General features: G+C 45.9%; 10 non-coding genes across 10 annotated transcripts; all 10 read left to right on the forward strand.

The window, feature by feature from the left end:
* Positions 1-494: 494 nt before the first annotated feature.
* Positions 495-685, forward strand: LOC142709994 (U2 spliceosomal RNA). Its single transcript, XR_012869129.1, has one exon. It is a non-coding gene; the product is annotated as a U2 spliceosomal RNA (small nuclear RNA).
* A 1,300-nt stretch (positions 686-1,985) lies between these two features.
* LOC142709995 (U2 spliceosomal RNA) lies at positions 1,986-2,176 on the forward strand. Its single transcript, XR_012869130.1, has one exon. It is a non-coding gene; the product is annotated as a U2 spliceosomal RNA (small nuclear RNA).
* Positions 2,177-7,121: 4,945 nt separating this feature from the next.
* LOC142709996 (U2 spliceosomal RNA) lies at positions 7,122-7,312 on the forward strand. The gene has a single exon (XR_012869131.1). It is a non-coding gene; the product is annotated as a U2 spliceosomal RNA (small nuclear RNA).
* A 1,305-nt stretch (positions 7,313-8,617) lies between these two features.
* LOC142709998 (U2 spliceosomal RNA) lies at positions 8,618-8,808 on the forward strand. Its single transcript, XR_012869132.1, has one exon. It is a non-coding gene; the product is annotated as a U2 spliceosomal RNA (small nuclear RNA).
* A 1,304-nt stretch (positions 8,809-10,112) lies between these two features.
* Positions 10,113-10,303, forward strand: LOC142709999 (U2 spliceosomal RNA). The gene has a single exon (XR_012869133.1). It is a non-coding gene; the product is annotated as a U2 spliceosomal RNA (small nuclear RNA).
* Positions 10,304-11,583: 1,280 nt separating this feature from the next.
* Positions 11,584-11,774, forward strand: LOC142710000 (U2 spliceosomal RNA). Its single transcript, XR_012869134.1, has one exon. It is a non-coding gene; the product is annotated as a U2 spliceosomal RNA (small nuclear RNA).
* A 1,296-nt stretch (positions 11,775-13,070) lies between these two features.
* On the forward strand, positions 13,071-13,261 carry LOC142710001 (U2 spliceosomal RNA). Its single transcript, XR_012869135.1, has one exon. It is a non-coding gene; the product is annotated as a U2 spliceosomal RNA (small nuclear RNA).
* A 1,284-nt stretch (positions 13,262-14,545) lies between these two features.
* LOC142710003 (U2 spliceosomal RNA) lies at positions 14,546-14,736 on the forward strand. The gene has a single exon (XR_012869137.1). It is a non-coding gene; the product is annotated as a U2 spliceosomal RNA (small nuclear RNA).
* A 1,300-nt stretch (positions 14,737-16,036) lies between these two features.
* On the forward strand, positions 16,037-16,227 carry LOC142710012 (U2 spliceosomal RNA). Its single transcript, XR_012869145.1, has one exon. It is a non-coding gene; the product is annotated as a U2 spliceosomal RNA (small nuclear RNA).
* A 1,292-nt stretch (positions 16,228-17,519) lies between these two features.
* LOC142710004 (U2 spliceosomal RNA) lies at positions 17,520-17,710 on the forward strand. Its single transcript, XR_012869138.1, has one exon. It is a non-coding gene; the product is annotated as a U2 spliceosomal RNA (small nuclear RNA).
* The last annotated feature ends 171 nt before the right edge of the window (positions 17,711-17,881 follow it).

Genomic DNA, 17,881 nt, shown 5'->3' on the forward strand with positions numbered 1-17,881 from the left:
TCTTATATAAAGTTCAGACGGAACTTTGCACGTGTCATAGTGGAGCCCTCAGGATTCCAGAGCCAGCTTTCTGACATCATAATGGGGCCTCAGAGATAAAAGCCTGGGCCCAGGCAGTGTTGGTCAGTGCTGCTCAGCAGGCAGCACTGGACTGGACTGGATTACAGCTGATACAAGGTGTGAAGGAACAAGGGGTGGCTGTGGGCATGCACTTGCTGCCGCTGCCAGTGTTTATCTGCATGGCAGCAGGGCATTTGGGCGTTGCCAGGAAGGCGTTTTTATGTAGATTCCTCCTCTTTCAGCACTGCATTGTGGTGCAAGCAAAAGAAGCAAATCCTGTCTGGCTTCCTCTCCGGCCTTTATTCACCTCCCGTGTAGCTGTGAGTGTGTGAGCCTGCAGGGCCCCATGGAATTGCCTAGAAGTAGGCTGAATCGCTGCAAGGGCTGAACAGCAGTATCGGGCAGGCTCGGGCAACGCGCGGCCCGTTCGGGTTATCGCTTCTCGGCCTTTTGGCTAAGATCAAGTGTAGTATCTGTTCTTATCAGTTTAATATCTGATACGTCCCCTATCTGGGGACCATATATTAAATGGATTTTTAGAACAGGGAGATGGAAATAGAGCTTGCTCTGTCCACTCCACGCATTGACCTGGTATTGCAGTATTTCCAGGACCGGTGCACCCTTTCCTTATGTGTTGACTAAAAGCAGATTCCAAAAGTGTTTTTTGTCTTTGCTATTGTTTCTGTCTTTCTGAAGGGATCTCCCCTTTTAATCCCATTATTTCAACACCTGTTGGACAATGCATGAGTGATAATGAGCTCATTGATTAAATGCAATTAATGAATAGATTGCCACCTCTTGTTGTGTGTCGTCTGTGTTTCTGTGTTTCCGGCATTTCACATTGGAACACCTCATTCACCTTCCTTGTCTTCTCTCCGCCCTCCCTTTTAGGTAAGTTAAAGAGCTGCACCTGAGCCAGCCACTGATTGATTGATTGATTGATTGATTGATTGATTGATTGATTGATTGATTGATTGATTGATTGATGCAGCACAACAGTCAAATAGTGGAGTGGAGTAGGGGAACAGCAAACAGCCAATAAAGCAGCCCGCCCGCTCGCCTGCCCGCCACAATGGACCTACCTGTGTACACTAGATGGATGTGATGGAATGTACTGTCGTCCCTACATTTCAAGAAGAAGTAAGAATTGCAGTTGCAACAAAGCCTTGCTTGCCTACAAAGAGAGCAGCAATTTGGATTTGTTACTATGTTACCTAGAAGAATAACAAACTGTGCAAGGATGGAGGTTGTAGGAGCAAGGAGAAGTTGTCTGTAAAGTTGGTGGATGCCTATTTTCCATTTTGCAGTCCCTTGTCTCCCTCTTGTGGCCTCCTGGAGGCAACTAGCTGTGCAAAAAAAAGACAGCCTGGCGGCCGGCTGTTGCAGTGTTGCCCTCTCAGGCAACACTGAGTGACTGACTGAGCCTCACCGTCTTATATAAAGTTCAGACGGAACTTTGCACGTGTCATAGTGGAGCCCTCAGGATTCCAGAGCCAGCTTTCTGACATCATAATGGGGCCTCAGAGATAAAAGCCTGGGCCCAGGCAGTGTTGGTCAGTGCTGCTCAGCAGGCAGCACTGGACTGGACTGGATTACAGCTGATACAAGGTGTGAAGGAACAAGGGGTGGCTGTGGGCATGCACTTGCTGCCGCTGCCAGTGTTTATCTGCATGGCAGCAGGGCATTTGGGCGTTGCCAGGAAGGCGTTTTTATGTAGATTCCTCCTCTTTCAGCACTGCATTGTGGTGCAAGCAAAAGAAGCAAATCCTGTCTGGCTTCCTCTCCGGCCTTTATTCACCTCCCGTGTAGCTGTGAGTGTGTGAGCCTGCAGGGCCCCATGGAATTGCCTAGAAGTAGGCTGAATCGCTGCAAGGGCTGAACAGCAGTATCGGGCAGGCTCGGGCAACGCGCGGCCCGTTCGGGTTATCGCTTCTCGGCCTTTTGGCTAAGATCAAGTGTAGTATCTGTTCTTATCAGTTTAATATCTGATACGTCCCCTATCTGGGGACCATATATTAAATGGATTTTTAGAACAGGGAGATGGAAATAGAGCTTGCTCTGTCCACTCCACGCATTGACCTGGTATTGCAGTATTTCCAGGACCGGTGCACCCTTTCCTTATGTGTTGACTAAAAGCAGATTCCAAAAGTGTTTTTTGTCTTTGCTATTGTTTCTGTCTTTCTGAAGGGATCTCCCCTTTTAATCCCATTATTTCAACACCTGTTGGACAATGCATGAGTGATAATGAGCTCATTGATTAAATGCAATTAACCCCTTAGTGACTAAGCCTGTTTTGGCCTTCAGGACCAGCCCCATTTTTGCCAATCTGACATGTGTCACTTTATGTGGTAATAACTCCAGAATGCTTTTACCTATCCAAGCGATTCTGGGATTGTTTTCTCGTGACATATTGTACTTTATGATACTGAAAAAATTTTGTCATTAAATTCAATATTTATTTGTAAGAAACGCCAAGATTTAGAGAAAATTAGCAAAAATTAGCATTTTTCTAAATTTTAATGTATTTACTTGTAAAACAGATAGTAATACCACACAAAATACATACTAGTTTATATTTCCCATATGTCTACTTTATGTTTGCGTCGTTTTTTGAACATTCTTTTATTTTTCTAGGACGTTACAAGGCTTAGAACTTTAGCAGCAATTTCTCATATTTTCAAGAAAATTTCAAAAGGCTATTTTTTCAGGGACCAGTTCAGTTCTGAAATGGCTTTGAGGGCCTTATATATTAGAAAGTCACCATAAATCACCCCATTTTGAAAACTGCACCCATCAAAGTATTCAAAACAGCATTCACAAAGTATTTTAGCCCTTTAGGCGTTTCACAGGAATTAAAGCAAAGTAGAGGTGAAATTTACAAATTTTATTTTTTTTCTTCAAAAATTCATTTGTAATAAATTTTTTCTGTACCACAGAAGGTTTTACCCAAGAAATGCAACTCAAGATTTATTGCCCAGATTCTGCAGTTTTTAGAAATACCCCACATGTGGCCCTAGCGCGGTCATGGACTGAAACACAGGCCTCCGAAGCAAAGGAGCACCTAGTGGATTTTGGGCCTCTATTTTATTAGAATATATTTTAGGTACCATGTCAGGTGTGAGGAGGCCTTGTGCTGCCAAAACAGTGGAAACACCCCAAAAGTGACCCCATTTTGGAAACTATACCCCTCAAGGAATTTATCTATGGGTATAGTTAGCATTTTGAACCCACAGTTTTTTTGCTAAATTTATTTGAATTAGTATGTGAAGGTGAAAATCTACTTTTTTTGTGAAAAAATTAGGAAATTTTAAATTTTTACAAGGAATAAAGTAGAAAAAACACCCCAACATATGTAAAGCAATGTCTTCCGATTATAGCAATACCCCATATGTGGTAATAAATTGCTGTTTGGACCCACAGCAGGCCTCAGAAGAGAAGGAGCACCATTTGGATTTTGGATTTCTGATTTTGCTGGAATAGTTTTCAGTGCCGTGTCGCGTTTGCAATGCACTGGAGGGAAGAAAACCGTGGAAACCCCCCAATAGTTACCCCATTTTGGAAACGATACCCCTCAAGGTATTTATCTATGGGTATAGTTAGCATTTTGAACCCACAGTTTTTTTGCTAAATTTATTTGAATTAGTATGTGAAGATGAAAATCTACTTTTTTTCTGAAAAAAGGTAGCCATTTTTAATTTTTACAAGGAATAAAGGAGAAAAAGCGCCCCAACATTTGTAAAACAATTTCTCCTGATTACGTAAATACCCCATATGTGGTAATAAACTACTGTTTGGACCCACACCGGGGCTTAGAAGGGAAGGAGCGCTATTTGGCTTTTGGAGCTCAAATTTAGCTGGAATGTTTTTGGGTGTCATGTCGAATTTGCCCCTGAGAGACTGAAACAGTGGAAGCCCCCCAAAAGTAACCCCATTTGGGAAACTACACCACTTAAGGAATCTATCTAGGGGTATAGTGAGCATTTAGGCCCCACACGTCTTTTGCAGAATTTATTAGAATTAGGCCGTGAAAATTAATATCAACATTATTTCCACTAAAATGTTGAATTTTTTCAATTTCACAAAGGATAAACGAGAAAATGCACCCCAACGTTTGTAAAGCAATTTCTCCCGAGTACGGCAATACCCCACATGTGGTCATAAATGTTTTTTTCATTAGAAAGTAATTAACCCTTTACGAACTGATTCATGTTTTGCTTTTTCGTTTTTCCTCTCCGCTTTCCAAGAGCCACTACTTTTTTATTTTTCTGTCAATAGAGCGGTGTGGGGGCTTATTTTTTGCGGGACGAGTTGTCGTTTTTATTGGTACCATTTTTTGGTACGATGCCATATCGGTGGACATAAACGGCTGTTTGGGCACGCTGTAGGGCTCAGAAGGGAGGGACGCCATTTGGCTTTTGGAGCGTATATTTTGCTTGGTAGTAGCTCTGGCGTTTTGCTGGTATTTCAGTTTATAATGTGGGGGCACATGTAGGCTGGGCAGAGTACATCAGGGGCATAATAAGAGGGTATAATAATGGGGTAAATAAATAATAATCCACAGATATGTGGCCGGTGTCGCACTGATAAATGGTGCCCGATCTTATCCACTTTTGGAACACTCTGCACATTTTGCATCGCCATAATCTGGGAGCCGGAACTTTTTTTATTTTTTCACCACCGGAGCCGTGTGAGGGCTTATTTGTTGCGGGAAAATCTGTAATTTTCATTGGTACCATTTTGGGGTACATGCGATTTTGTTGATCACTTTTTATTCAATTTTTCGGCAAGCAAGGTGACCAAAAACCATCAATTCTGACAATGATTTTTATTTATTTTTGACAGCGTTTACCCTGGGCTATAAATGACTATTATACTTTATTCTGCGGGTCGGTACGATTACGGCGATACCATTTGTATATACGTTTTTTTATGTTTTGCAGCGTTTGCGCAATAAAATAACTTATTTAGAAAATAATGTCTTTTCTGTGTCACCATATTCTGAGAGCCATAACTTTTTTATTTTTCAGTCAAAAAAGCTGTGTAAGGGCTTGTTTTTTGCGGGACGGGTTGTAGTTTGTATCGGTACAATTTTGGCGTACATGCGACTTTTTGATCACTTTTTATTACATATTTTGTGAGGGGTGGTGACCAAAAAATAGTGATTCTGGCATTGTTTTTCGTTTATTTTTTTCGCGGCGTTCACTGTGCGGGAAAAATAATATTATAGTTTTATAGTTGGGGTCGTTACGAACGCGGTGATACCAAATATGTGTACTTTTTTTTTACGTGCTCATTTTTTTTCCTATAATGAAAGACTTATTATAGGAAAAAAAGCAGTTCTTGTTTATATCACTTCTAACTTTTATTTTTACACTTTTTTTAAAACATTTTTATTCTTTTTTTTACTTTTTTCACTTGTCCCACTAGGGGACACTTAGACTTGCAGCTCTGATCGCTGCTGGAATACATTACACTACACACGTAGTGTAATGCATTTCAACTGTCATTGTGACGTGACAGTCACACTGACAGGAAGCCTACGACGTCCACCCTCGGGGTGGTCCTCATAGGCTTCTGTACATGGCAACCCGGAAGCCATTGTCTGGCGTCCGGTTGCCATGGGTACCATCGCCAGCCCCCGTGATTTCACATGGGGGCTGCCGATCGGCACTAAAGACCTTAATTGTGGCGTTCAAAATCGAGCGCCGCAATTAAGGGGTTAACTGCCGATATCAGCGGCGACAGGCCGCTGATCGGCAACGGGGAGAGCAGGGCTGACACCCTGCACAGTTAACCGCCGCTGCGGTGTAGCGCCGCGCGGCGGTTAACTGTCAAAGCAATGACGTAACTGTACGTCAAGGTGCGCGAACTTACTGCTCACCATGACGTACAGTTACGTCATGGTGCGTTAAGGGGTTAATGAATAGATTGCCACCTCTTGTTGTGTGTCGTCTGTGTTTCTGTGTTTCCGGCATTTCACATTGGAACACCTCATTCACCTTCCTTGTCTTCTCTCCGCCCTCCCTTTTAGGTAAGTTAAAGAGCTGCACCTGAGCCAGCCACTGATTGATTGATTGATTGATTGATTGATTGATTGATTGATTGATTGATTGATTGATTGATGCAGCACAACAGTCAAATAGTGGAGTGGAGTAGGGGAACAGCAAACAGCCAATAAAGCAGCCCGCCCGCTCGCCTGCCCGCCACAATGGACCTACCTGTGTACACTAGATGGATGTGATGGAATGTACTGTCGTCCCTACATTTCAAGAAGAAGTAAGAATTGCAGTTGCAACAAAGCCTTGCTTGCCTACAAAGAGAGCAGCAATTTGGATTTGTTACTATGTTACCTAGAAGAATAACAAACTGTGCAAGGATGGAGGTTGTAGGAGCAAGGAGAAGTTGTCTGTAAAGTTGGTGGATGCCTATTTTCCATTTTGCAGTCCCTTGTCTCCCTCTTGTGGCCTCCTGGAGGCAACTAGCTGTGCAAAAAAAAGACAGCCTGGCGGCCGGCTGTTGCAGTGTTGCCCTCTCAGGCAACACTGAGTGACTGACTGAGCCTCACCGTCTTATATAAAGTTCAGACGGAACTTTGCACGTGTCATAGTGGAGCCCTCAGGATTCCAGAGCCAGCTTTCTGACATCATAATGGGGCCTCAGAGATAAAAGCCTGGGCCCAGGCAGTGTTGGTCAGTGCTGCTCAACAGGCAGCACTGGACTGGACTGGATTACAGCTGATACAAGGTGTGAAGGAACAAGGGGTGGCTGTGGGCATGCACTTGCTGCCGCTGCCAGTGTTTATCTGCATGGCAGCAGGGCATTTGGGCGTTGCCAGGAAGGCGTTTTTATGTAGATTCCTCCTCTTTCAGCACTGCATTGTGGTGCAAGCAAAAGAAGCAAATCCTGTCTGGCTTCCTCTCCGGCCTTTATTCACCTCCCGTGTAGCTGTGAGTGTGTGAGCCTGCAGGGCCCCATGGAATTGCCTAGAAGTAGGCTGAATCGCTGCAAGGGCTGAACAGCAGTATCGGGCAGGCTCGGGCAACGCGCGGCCCGTTCGGGTTATCGCTTCTCGGCCTTTTGGCTAAGATCAAGTGTAGTATCTGTTCTTATCAGTTTAATATCTGATACGTCCCCTATCTGGGGACCATATATTAAATGGATTTTTAGAACAGGGAGATGGAAATAGAGCTTGCTCTGTCCACTCCACGCATTGACCTGGTATTGCAGTATTTCCAGGACCGGTGCACCCTTTCCTTATGTGTTGACTAAAAGCAGATTCCAAAAGTGTTTTTTGTCTTTGCTATTGTTTCTGTCTTTCTGAAGGGATCTCCCCTTTTAATCCCATTATTTCAACACCTGTTGGACAATGCATGAGTGATAATGAGCTCATTGATTAAATGCAATTAATGAATAGATTGCCACCTCTTGTTGTGTGTCGTCTGTGTTTCTGTGTTTCCGGCATTTCACATTGGAACACCTCATTCACCTTCCTTGTCTTCTCTCCACCCTCCCTTTTAGGTAAGTTAAAGAGCTGCACCTGAGCCAGCCACTGATTGATTGATTGATTGATTGATTGATTGATTGATTGATTGATTGATTGATTGATTGATTGATTGATTGCAGCACAACAGTCAAATAGTGGAGTGGAGTAGGGGAACAGCAAACAGCCAATAAAGCAGCCCGCCCGCTCGCCTGCCCGCCACAATGGACCTACCTGTGTACACTAGATGGATGTGATGGAATGTACTGTCGTCCCTACATTTCAAGAAGAAGTAAGAATTGCAGTTGCAACAAAGCCTTGCTTGCCTACAAAGAGAGCAGCAATTTGGATTTGTTACTATGTTACCTAGAAGAATAACAAACTGTGCAAGGATGGAGGTTGTAGGAGCAAGGAGAAGTTGTCTGTAAAGTTGGTGGATGCCTATTTTCCATTTTGCAGTCCCTTGTCTCCCTCTTGTGGCCTCCTGGAGGCAACTAGCTGTGCAAAAAAAAGACAGCCTGGCGGCCGGCTGTTGCAGTGTTGCCCTCTCAGGCAACACTGAGTGACTGACTGAGCCTCACCGTCTTATATAAAGTTCAGACGGAACTTTGCACGTGTCATAGTGGAGCCCTCAGGATTCCAGAGCCAGCTTTCTGACATCATAATGGGGCCTCAGAGATAAAAGCCTGGGCCCAGGCAGTGTTGGTCAGTGCTGCTCAGCAGGCAGCACTGGACTGGACTGGATTACAGCTGATACAAGGTGTGAAGGAACAAGGGGTGGCTGTGGGCATGCACTTGCTGCCGCTGCCAGTGTTTATCTGCATGGCAGCAGGGCATTTGGGCGTTGCCAGGAAGGCGTTTTTATGTAGATTCCTCCTCTTTCAGCACTGCATTGTGGTGCAAGCAAAAGAAGCAAATCCTGTCTGGCTTCCTCTCCGGCCTTTATTCACCTCCCGTGTAGCTGTGAGTGTGTGAGCCTGCAGGGCCCCATGGAATTGCCTAGAAGTAGGCTGAATCGCTGCAAGGGCTGAACAGCAGTATCGGGCAGGCTCGGGCAACGCGCGGCCCGTTCGGGTTATCGCTTCTCGGCCTTTTGGCTAAGATCAAGTGTAGTATCTGTTCTTATCAGTTTAATATCTGATACGTCCCCTATCTGGGGACCATATATTAAATGGATTTTTAGAACAGGGAGATGGAAATAGAGCTTGCTCTGTCCACTCCACGCATTGACCTGGTATTGCAGTATTTCCAGGACCGGTGCACCCTTTCCTTATGTGTTGACTAAAAGCAGATTCCAAAAGTGCTTTTTGTCTTTGCTATTGTTTCTGTCTTTCTGAAGGGATCTCCCCTTTTAATCCCATTATTTCAACACCTGTTGGACAATGCATGAGTGATAATGAGCTCATTGATTAAATGCAATTAATGAATAGATTGCCACCTCTTGTTGTGTGTCGTCTGTGTTTCTGTGTTTCCGGCATTTCACATTGGAACACCTCATTCACCTTCCTTGTCTTCTCTCCGCCCTCCCTTTTAGGTAAGTTAAAGAGCTGCACCTGAGCCAGCCACTGATTGATTGATTGATTGATTGATTGATTGATTGATTGATTGATTGATTGATTGATTGATTGATTGATGCAGCACAACAGTCAAATAGTGGAGTGGAGTAGGGGAACAGCAAACAGCCAATAAAGCAGCCCGCCCGCTCGCCTGCCCGCCACAATGGACCTACCTGTGTACACTAGATGGATGTGATGGAATGTACTGTCGTCCCTACATTTCAAGAAGAAGTAAGAATTGCAGTTGCAACAAAGCCTTGCTTGCCTACAAAGAGAGCAGCAATTTGGATTTGTTACTATGTTACCTAGAAGAATAACAAACTGTGCAAGGATGGAGGTTGTAGGAGCAAGGAGAAGTTGTCTGTAAAGTTGGTGGATGCCTATTTTCCATTTTGCAGTCCCTTGTCTCCCTCTTGTGGCCTCCTGGAGGCAACTAGCTGTGCAAAAAAAAGACAGCCTGGCGGCCGGCTGTTGCAGTGTTGCCCTCTCAGGCAACACTGAGTGACTGACTGAGCCTCACCGTCTTATATAAAGTTCAGACGGAACTTTGCACGTGTCATAGTGGAGCCCTCAGGATTCCAGAGCCAGCTTTCTGACATCATAATGGGGCCTCAGAGATAAAAGCCTGGGCCCAGGCAGTGTTGGTCAGTGCTGCTCAGCAGGCAGCACTGGACTGGACTGGATTACAGCTGATACAAGGTGTGAAGGAACAAGGGGTGGCTGTGGGCATGCACTTGCTGCCGCTGCCAGTGTTTATCTGCATGGCAGCAGGGCATTTGGGCGTTGCCAGGAAGGCGTTTTTATGTAGATTCCTCCTCTTTCAGCACTGCATTGTGGTGCAAGCAAAAGAAGCAAATCCTGTCTGGCTTCCTCTCCGGCCTTTATTCACCTCCCGTGTAGCTGTGAGTGTGTGAGCCTGCAGGGCCCCATGGAATTGCCTAGAAGTAGGCTGAATCGCTGCAAGGGCTGAACAGCAGTATCGGGCAGGCTCGGGCAACGCGCGGCCCGTTCGGGTTATCGCTTCTCGGCCTTTTGGCTAAGATCAAGTGTAGTATCTGTTCTTATCAGTTTAATATCTGATACGTCCCCTATCTGGGGACCATATATTAAATGGATTTTTAGAACAGGGAGATGGAAATAGAGCTTGCTCTGTCCACTCCACGCATTGACCTGGTATTGCAGTATTTCCAGGACCGGTGCACCCTTTCCTTATGTGTTGACTAAAAGCAGATTCCAAAAGTGTTTTTTGTCTTTGCTATTGTTTCTGTCTTTCTGAAGGGATCTCCCCTTTTAATCCCATTATTGCAACACCTGTTGGACAATGCATGAGTGATAATGAGCTCATTGATTAAATGCAATTAATGAATAGATTGCCACCTCTTGTTGTGTGTCGTCTGTGTTTCTGTGTTTCCGGCATTTCACATTGGAACACCTCATTCACCTTCCTTGTCTTCTCTCCGCCCTCCCTTTTAGGTAAGTTAAAGAGCTGCACCTGAGCCAGCCACTGATTGATTGATTGATTGATTGATTGATTGATTGATTGATTGATGCAGCACAACAGTCAAATAGTGGAGTGGAGTAGGGGAACAGCAAACAGCCAATAAAGCAGCCCGCCCGCTCGCCTGCCCGCCACAATGGACCTACCTGTGTACACTAGATGGATGTGATGGAATGTACTGTCGTCCCTACATTTCAAGAAGAAGTAAGAATTGCAGTTGCAACAAAGCCTTGCTTGCCTACAAAGAGAGCAGCAATTTGGATTTGTTACTATGTTACCTAGAAGAATAACAAACTGTGCAAGGATGGAGGTTGTAGGAGCAAGGAGAAGTTGTCTGTAAAGTTGGTGGATGCCTATTTTCCATTTTGCAGTCCCTTGTCTCCCTCTTGTGGCCTCCTGGAGGCAACTAGCTGTGCAAAAAAAAGACAGCCTGGCGGCCGGCTGTTGCAGTGTTGCCCTCTCAGGCAACACTGAGTGACTGACTGAGCCTCACCGTCTTATATAAAGTTCAGACGGAACTTTGCACGTGTCATAGTGGAGCCCTCAGGATTCCAGAGCCAGCTTTCTGACATCATAATGGGGCCTCAGAGATAAAAGCCTGGGCCCAGGCAGTGTTGGTCAGTGCTGCTCAGCAGGCAGCACTGGACTGGACTGGATTACAGCTGATACAAGGTGTGAAGGAACAAGGGGTGGCTGTGGGCATGCACTTGCTGCCGCTGCCAGTGTTTATCTGCATGGCAGCAGGGCATTTGGGCGTTGCCAGGAAGGCGTTTTTATGTAGATTCCTCCTCTTTCAGCACTGCATTGTGGTGCAAGCAAAAGAAGCAAATCCTGTCTGGCTTCCTCTCCGGCCTTTATTCACCTCCCGTGTAGCTGTGAGTGTGTGAGCCTGCAGGGCCCCATGGAATTGCCTAGAAGTAGGCTGAATCGCTGCAAGGGCTGAACAGCAGTATCGGGCAGGCTCGGGCAACGCGCGGCCCGTTCGGGTTATCGCTTCTCGGCCTTTTGGCTAAGATCAAGTGTAGTATCTGTTCTTATCAGTTTAATATCTGATACGTCCCCTATCTGGGGACCATATATTAAATGGATTTTTAGAACAGGGAGATGGAAATAGAGCTTGCTCTGTCCACTCCACGCATTGACCTGGTATTGCAGTATTTCCAGGACCGGTGCACCCTTTCCTTATGTGTTGACTAAAAGCAGATTCCAAAAGTGTTTTTTGTCTTTGCTATTGTTTCTGTCTTTCTGAAGGGATCTCCCCTTTTAATCCCATTATTTCAACACCTGTTGGACAATGCATGAGTGATAATGAGCTCATTGATTAAATGCAATTAATGAATAGATTGCCACCTCTTGTTGTGTGTCGTCTGTGTTTCTGTGTTTCCGGCATTTCACATTGGAACACCTCATTCACCTTCCTTGTCTTCTCTCCGCCCTCCCTTTTAGGTAAGTTAAAGAGCTGCACCTGAGCCAGCCACTGATTGATTGATTGATTGATTGATTGATTGATTGATTGATTGATTGATTGATTGATTGATGCAGCACAACAGTCAAATAGTGGAGTGGAGTAGGGGAACAGCAAACAGCCAATAAAGCAGCCCGCCCGCTCGCCTGCCCGCCACAATGGACCTACCTGTGTACACTAGATGGATGTGATGGAATGTACTGTCGTCCCTACATTTCAAGAAGAAGTAAGAATTGCAGTTGCAACAAAGCCTTGCTTGCCTACAAAGAGAGCAGCAATTTGGATTTGTTACTATGTTACCTAGAAGAATAACAAACTGTGCAAGGATGGAGGTTGTAGGAGCAAGGAGAAGTTGTCTGTAAAGTTGGTGGATGCCTATTTTCCATTTTGCAGTCCCTTGTCTCCCTCTTGTGGCCTCCTGGAGGCAACTAGCTGTGCAAAAAAAAGACAGCCTGGCGGCCGGCTGTTGCAGTGTTGCCCTCTCAGGCAACACTGAGTGACTGACTGAGCCTCACCGTCTTATATAAAGTTCAGACGGAACTTTGCACGTGTCATAGTGGAGCCCTCAGGATTCCAGAGCCAGCTTTCTGACATCATAATGGGGCCTCAGAGATAAAAGCCTGGGCCCAGGCAGTGTTGGTCAGTGCTGCTCAGCAGGCAGCACTGGACTGGACTGGATTACAGCTGATACAAGGTGTGAAGGAACAAGGGGTGGCTGTGGGCATGCACTTGCTGCCGCTGCCAGTGTTTATCTGCATGGCAGCAGGGCATTTGGGCGTTGCCAGGAAGGCGTTTTTATGTAGATTCCTCCTCTTTCAGCACTGCATTGTGGTGCAAGCAAAAGAAGCAAATCCTGTCTGGCTTCCTCTCCGGCCTTTATTCACCTCCCGTGTAGCTGTGAGTGTGTGAGCCTGCAGGGCCCCATGGAATTGCCTAGAAGTAGGCTGAATCGCTGCAAGGGCTGAACAGCAGTATCGGGCAGGCTCGGGCAACGCGCGGCCCGTTCGGGTTATCGCTTCTCGGCCTTTTGGCTAAGATCAAGTGTAGTATCTGTTCTTATCAGTTTAATATCTGATACGTCCCCTATCTGGGGACCATATATTAAATGGATTTTTAGAACAGGGAGATGGAAATAGAGCTTGCTCTGTCCACTCCACGCATTGACCTGGTATTGCAGTATTTCCAGGACCGGTGCACCCTTTCCTTATGTGTTGACTAAAAGCAGATTCCAAAAGTGTTTTTTGTCTTTGCTATTGTTTCTGTCTTTCTGAAGGGATCTCCCCTTTTAATCCCATTATTTCAACACCTGTTGGACAATGCATGAGTGATAATGAGCTCATTGATTAAATGCAATTAATGAATAGATTGCCACCTCTTGTTGTGTGTCGTCTGTGTTTCTGTGTTTCCGGCATTTCACATTGGAACACCTCATTCACCTTCCTTGTCTTCTCTCCGCCCTCCCTTTTAGGTAAGTTAAAGAGCTGCACCTGAGCCAGCCACTGATTGATTGATTGATTGATTGATTGATTGATTGATTGATTGATTGATGCAGCACAACAGTCAAATAGTGGAGTGGAGTAGGGGAATAGCAAACAGCCAATAAAGCAGCCCGCCCGCTCGCCTGCCCGCCACAATGGACCTACCTGTGTACACTAGATGGATGTGATGGAATGTACTGTCGTCCCTACATTTCAAGAAGAAGTAAGAATTGCAGTTGCAACAAAGCCTTGCTTGCCTACAAAGAGAGCAGCAATTTGGATTTGTTACTATGTTACCTAGAAGAATAACAAACTGTGCAAGGATGGAGGTTGTAGGAGCAAGGAGAAGTTGTCTGTAAAGTTGGTGGATGCCTATTTTCCATTTTGCAGTCCCTTGTCTCCCTCTTGTGGCCTCCTGGAGGCAACTAGCTGTGCAAAAAAAAGACAGCCTGGCGGCCGGCTGTTGCAGTGTTGCCCTCTCAGGCAACACTGAGTGACTGACTGAGCCTCACCGTCTTATATAAAGTTCAGACGGAACTTTGCACGTGTCATAGTGGAGCCCTCAGGATTCCAGAGCCAGCTTTCTGACATCATAATGGGGCCTCAGAGATAAAAGCCTGGGCCCAGGCAGTGTTGGTCAGTGCTGCTCAGCAGGCAGCACTGGACTGGACTGGATTACAGCTGATACAAGGTGTGAAGGAACAAGGGGTGGCTGTGGGCATGCACTTGCTGCCGCTGCCAGTGTTTATCTGCATGGCAGCAGGGCATTTGGGCGTTGCCAGGAAGGCGTTTTTATGTAGATTCCTCCTCTTTCAGCACTGCATTGTGGTGCAAGCAAAAGAAGCAAATCCTGTCTGGCTTCCTCTCCGGCCTTTATTCACCTCCCGTGTAGCTGTGAGTGTGTGAGCCTGCAGGGCCCCATGGAATTGCCTAGAAGTAGGCTGAATCGCTGCAAGGGCTGAACAGCAGTATCGGGCAGGCTCGGGCAACGCGCGGCCCGTTCGGGTTATCGCTTCTCGGCCTTTTGGCTAAGATCAAGTGTAGTATCTGTTCTTATCAGTTTAATATCTGATACGTCCCCTATCTGGGGACCATATATTAAATGGATTTTTAGAACAGGGAGATGGAAATAGAGCTTGCTCTGTCCACTCCACGCATTGACCTGGTATTGCAGTATTTCCAGGACCGGTGCACCCTTTCCTTATGTGTTGACTAAAAGCAGATTCCAAAAGTGTTTTTTGTCTTTGCTATTGTTTCTGTCTTTCTGAAGGGATCTCCCCTTTTAATCCCATTATTTCAACACCTGTTGGACAATGCATGAGTGATAATGAGCTCATTGATTAAATGCAATTAATGAATAGATTGCCACCTCTTGTTGTGTGTCGTCTGTGTTTCTGTGTTTCCGGCATTTCACATTGGAACACCTCATTCACCTTCCTTGTCTTCTCTCCGCCCTCCCTTTTAGGTAAGTTAAAGAGCTGCACCTGAGCCAGCCACTGATTGATTGATTGATTGATTGATTGATTGATTGATTGATTGATTGATTGATTGATTGATTGATGCAGCACAACAGTCAAATAGTGGAGTGGAGTAGGGGAACAGCAAACAGCCAATAAAGCAGCCCGCCCGCTCGCCTGCCCGCCACAATGGACCTACCTGTGTACACTAGATGGATGTGATGGAATGTACTGTCGTCCCTACATTTCAAGAAGAAGTAAGAATTGCAGTTGCAACAAAGCCTTGCTTGCCTACAAAGAGAGCAGCAATTTGGATTTGTTACTATGTTACCTAGAAGAATAACAAACTGTGCAAGGATGGAGGTTGTAGGAGCAAGGAGAAGTTGTCTGTAAAGTTGGTGGATGCCTATTTTCCATTTTGCAGTCCCTTGTCTCCCTCTTGTGGCCTCCTGGAGGCAACTAGCTGTGCAAAAAAAAGACAGCCTGGCGGCCGGCTGTTGCAGTGTTGCCCTCTCAGGCAACACTGAGTGACTGACTGAGCCTCACCGTCTTATATAAAGTTCAGACGGAACTTTGCACGTGTCATAGTGGAGCCCTCAGGATTCCAGAGCCAGCTTTCTGACATCATAATGGGGCCTCAGAGATAAAAGCCTGGGCCCAGGCAGTGTTGGTCAGTGCTGCTCAGCAGGCAGCACTGGACTGGACTGGATTACAGCTGATACAAGGTGTGAAGGAACAAGGGGTGGCTGTGGGCATGCACTTGCTGCCGCTGCCAGTGTTTATCTGCATGGCAGCAGGGCATTTGGGCGTTGCCAGGAAGGCGTTTTTATGTAGATTCCTCCTCTTTCAGCACTGCATTGTGGTGCAAGCAAAAGAAGCAAATCCTGTCTGGCTTCCTCTCCGGCCTTTATTCACCTCCCGTGTAGCTGTGAGTGTGTGAGCCTGCAGGGCCCCATGGAATTGCCTAGAAGTAGGCTGAATCGCTGCAAGGGCTGAACAGCAGTATCGGGCAGGCTCGGGCAACGCGCGGCCCGTTCGGGTTATCGCTTCTCGGCCTTTTGGCTAAGATCAAGTGTAGTATCTGTTCTTATCAGTTTAATATCTGATACGTCCCCTATCTGGGGACCATATATTAAATGGATTTTTAGAACAGAGAGATGGAAATAGAGCTTGCTCTGTCCACTCCACGCATTGACCTGGTATTGCAGTATTTCCAGGACCGGTGCACCCTTTCCTTATGTGTTGACTAAAAGCAGATTCCAAAAGTGTTTTTTGTCTTTGCTATTGTTTCTGTCTTTCTGAAGGGATCTCCCCTTTTAATCCCATTATTTCAACACCTGTTGGACAATGCATAAGTGATAATGAGCTCATTGATTAAATGCAATTAATGAATAGATTGCCACCTCTTGTTGTGTGTCGTCTGTGTTTCTGTGTTTCCGGCATTTCACATTGGAACACCTCATTCACCTTCCTTGTCTTCTCTCCGCCCTCCCTTTTAGGTAAGTTAAAGAGCTGCACCTGAGCCAGCCACTGATTGATTGATTGATTGATTGATTGATTGATTGATTGATTGATTGATTGATTGATGCAGCACAACAGTCAAATAGTGGAGTGGAGTAGGGGAACAGCAAACAGCCAATAAAGCAGCCCGCCCGCTCGCCTGCCCGCCACAATGGACCTACCTGTGTACACTAGATGGATGTGATGGAATGTACTGTCGTCCCTACATTTCAAGAAGAAGTAAGAATTGCAGTTGCAACAAAGCCTTGCTTGCCTACAAAGAGAGCAGCAATTTGGATTTGTTACTATGTTACCTAGAAGAATAACAAACTGTGCAAGGATGGAGGTTGTAGGAGCAAGGAGAAGTTGTCTGTAAAGTTGGTGGATGCCTATTTTCCATTTTGCAGTCCCTTGTCTCCCTCTTGTGGCCTCCTGGAGGCAACTAGCTGTGCAAAAAAAAGACAGCCTGGCGGCCGGCTGTTGCAGTGTTGCCCTCTCAGGCAACACTGAGTGACTGACTGAGCCTCACCGTCTTATATAAAGTTCAGACGGAACTTTGCACGTGTCATAGTGGAGCCCTCAGGATTCCAGAGCCAGCTTTCTGACATCATAATGGGGCCTCAGAGATAAAAGCCTGGGCCCAGGCAGTGTTGGTCAGTGCTGCTCAGCAGGCAGCACTGGACTGGACTGGATTACAGCTGATACAAGGTGTGAAGGAACAAGGGGTGGCTGTGGGCATGCACTTGCTGCCGCTGCCAGTGTTTATCTGCATGGCAGCAGGGCATTTGGGCGATGCCAGGAAGGCGTTTTTATGTAGATTCCTCCTCTTTCAGCACTGCATTGTGGTGCAAGCAAAAGAAGCAAATCCTGTCTGGCTTCCTCTCCGGCCTTTATTCACCTCCCGTGTAGCTGTGAGTGTGTGAGCCTGCAGGGCCCCATGGAATTGCCTAGAAGTAGGCTGAATCGCTGCAAGGGCTGAACAGCAGTATCGGGCAGGCTCGGGCAACGCGCGGCCCGTTCGGGTTATCGCTTCTCGGCCTTTTGGCTAAGATCAAGTGTAGTATCTGTTCTTATCAGTTTAATATCTGATACGTCCCCTATCTGGGGACCATATATTAAATGGATTTTTAGAACAGGGAGATGGAAATAGAGCTTGCTCTGTCCACTCCACGCATTGACCTGGTATTGCAGTATTTCCAGGACCGGTGCACCCTTTCCTTATGTGTTGACTAAAAGCAGATTCCAAAAGTGTTTTTTGTCTTTGCTATTGTTTCTGTCTTTCTGAAGGGATCTCCCCTTTTAATCCCATTATTTCAACACCTGTTGGACAATGCATGAGTGATAATGAGCTCATTGATTAAATGCAATTAATGAATAGATTGCCACC

Source organism: Rhinoderma darwinii, unplaced genomic scaffold (genome assembly GCF_050947455.1).
Source record: "Rhinoderma darwinii isolate aRhiDar2 unplaced genomic scaffold, aRhiDar2.hap1 Scaffold_4192, whole genome shotgun sequence".
NCBI lineage: Eukaryota > Metazoa > Chordata > Amphibia > Anura > Rhinodermatidae > Rhinoderma > Rhinoderma darwinii.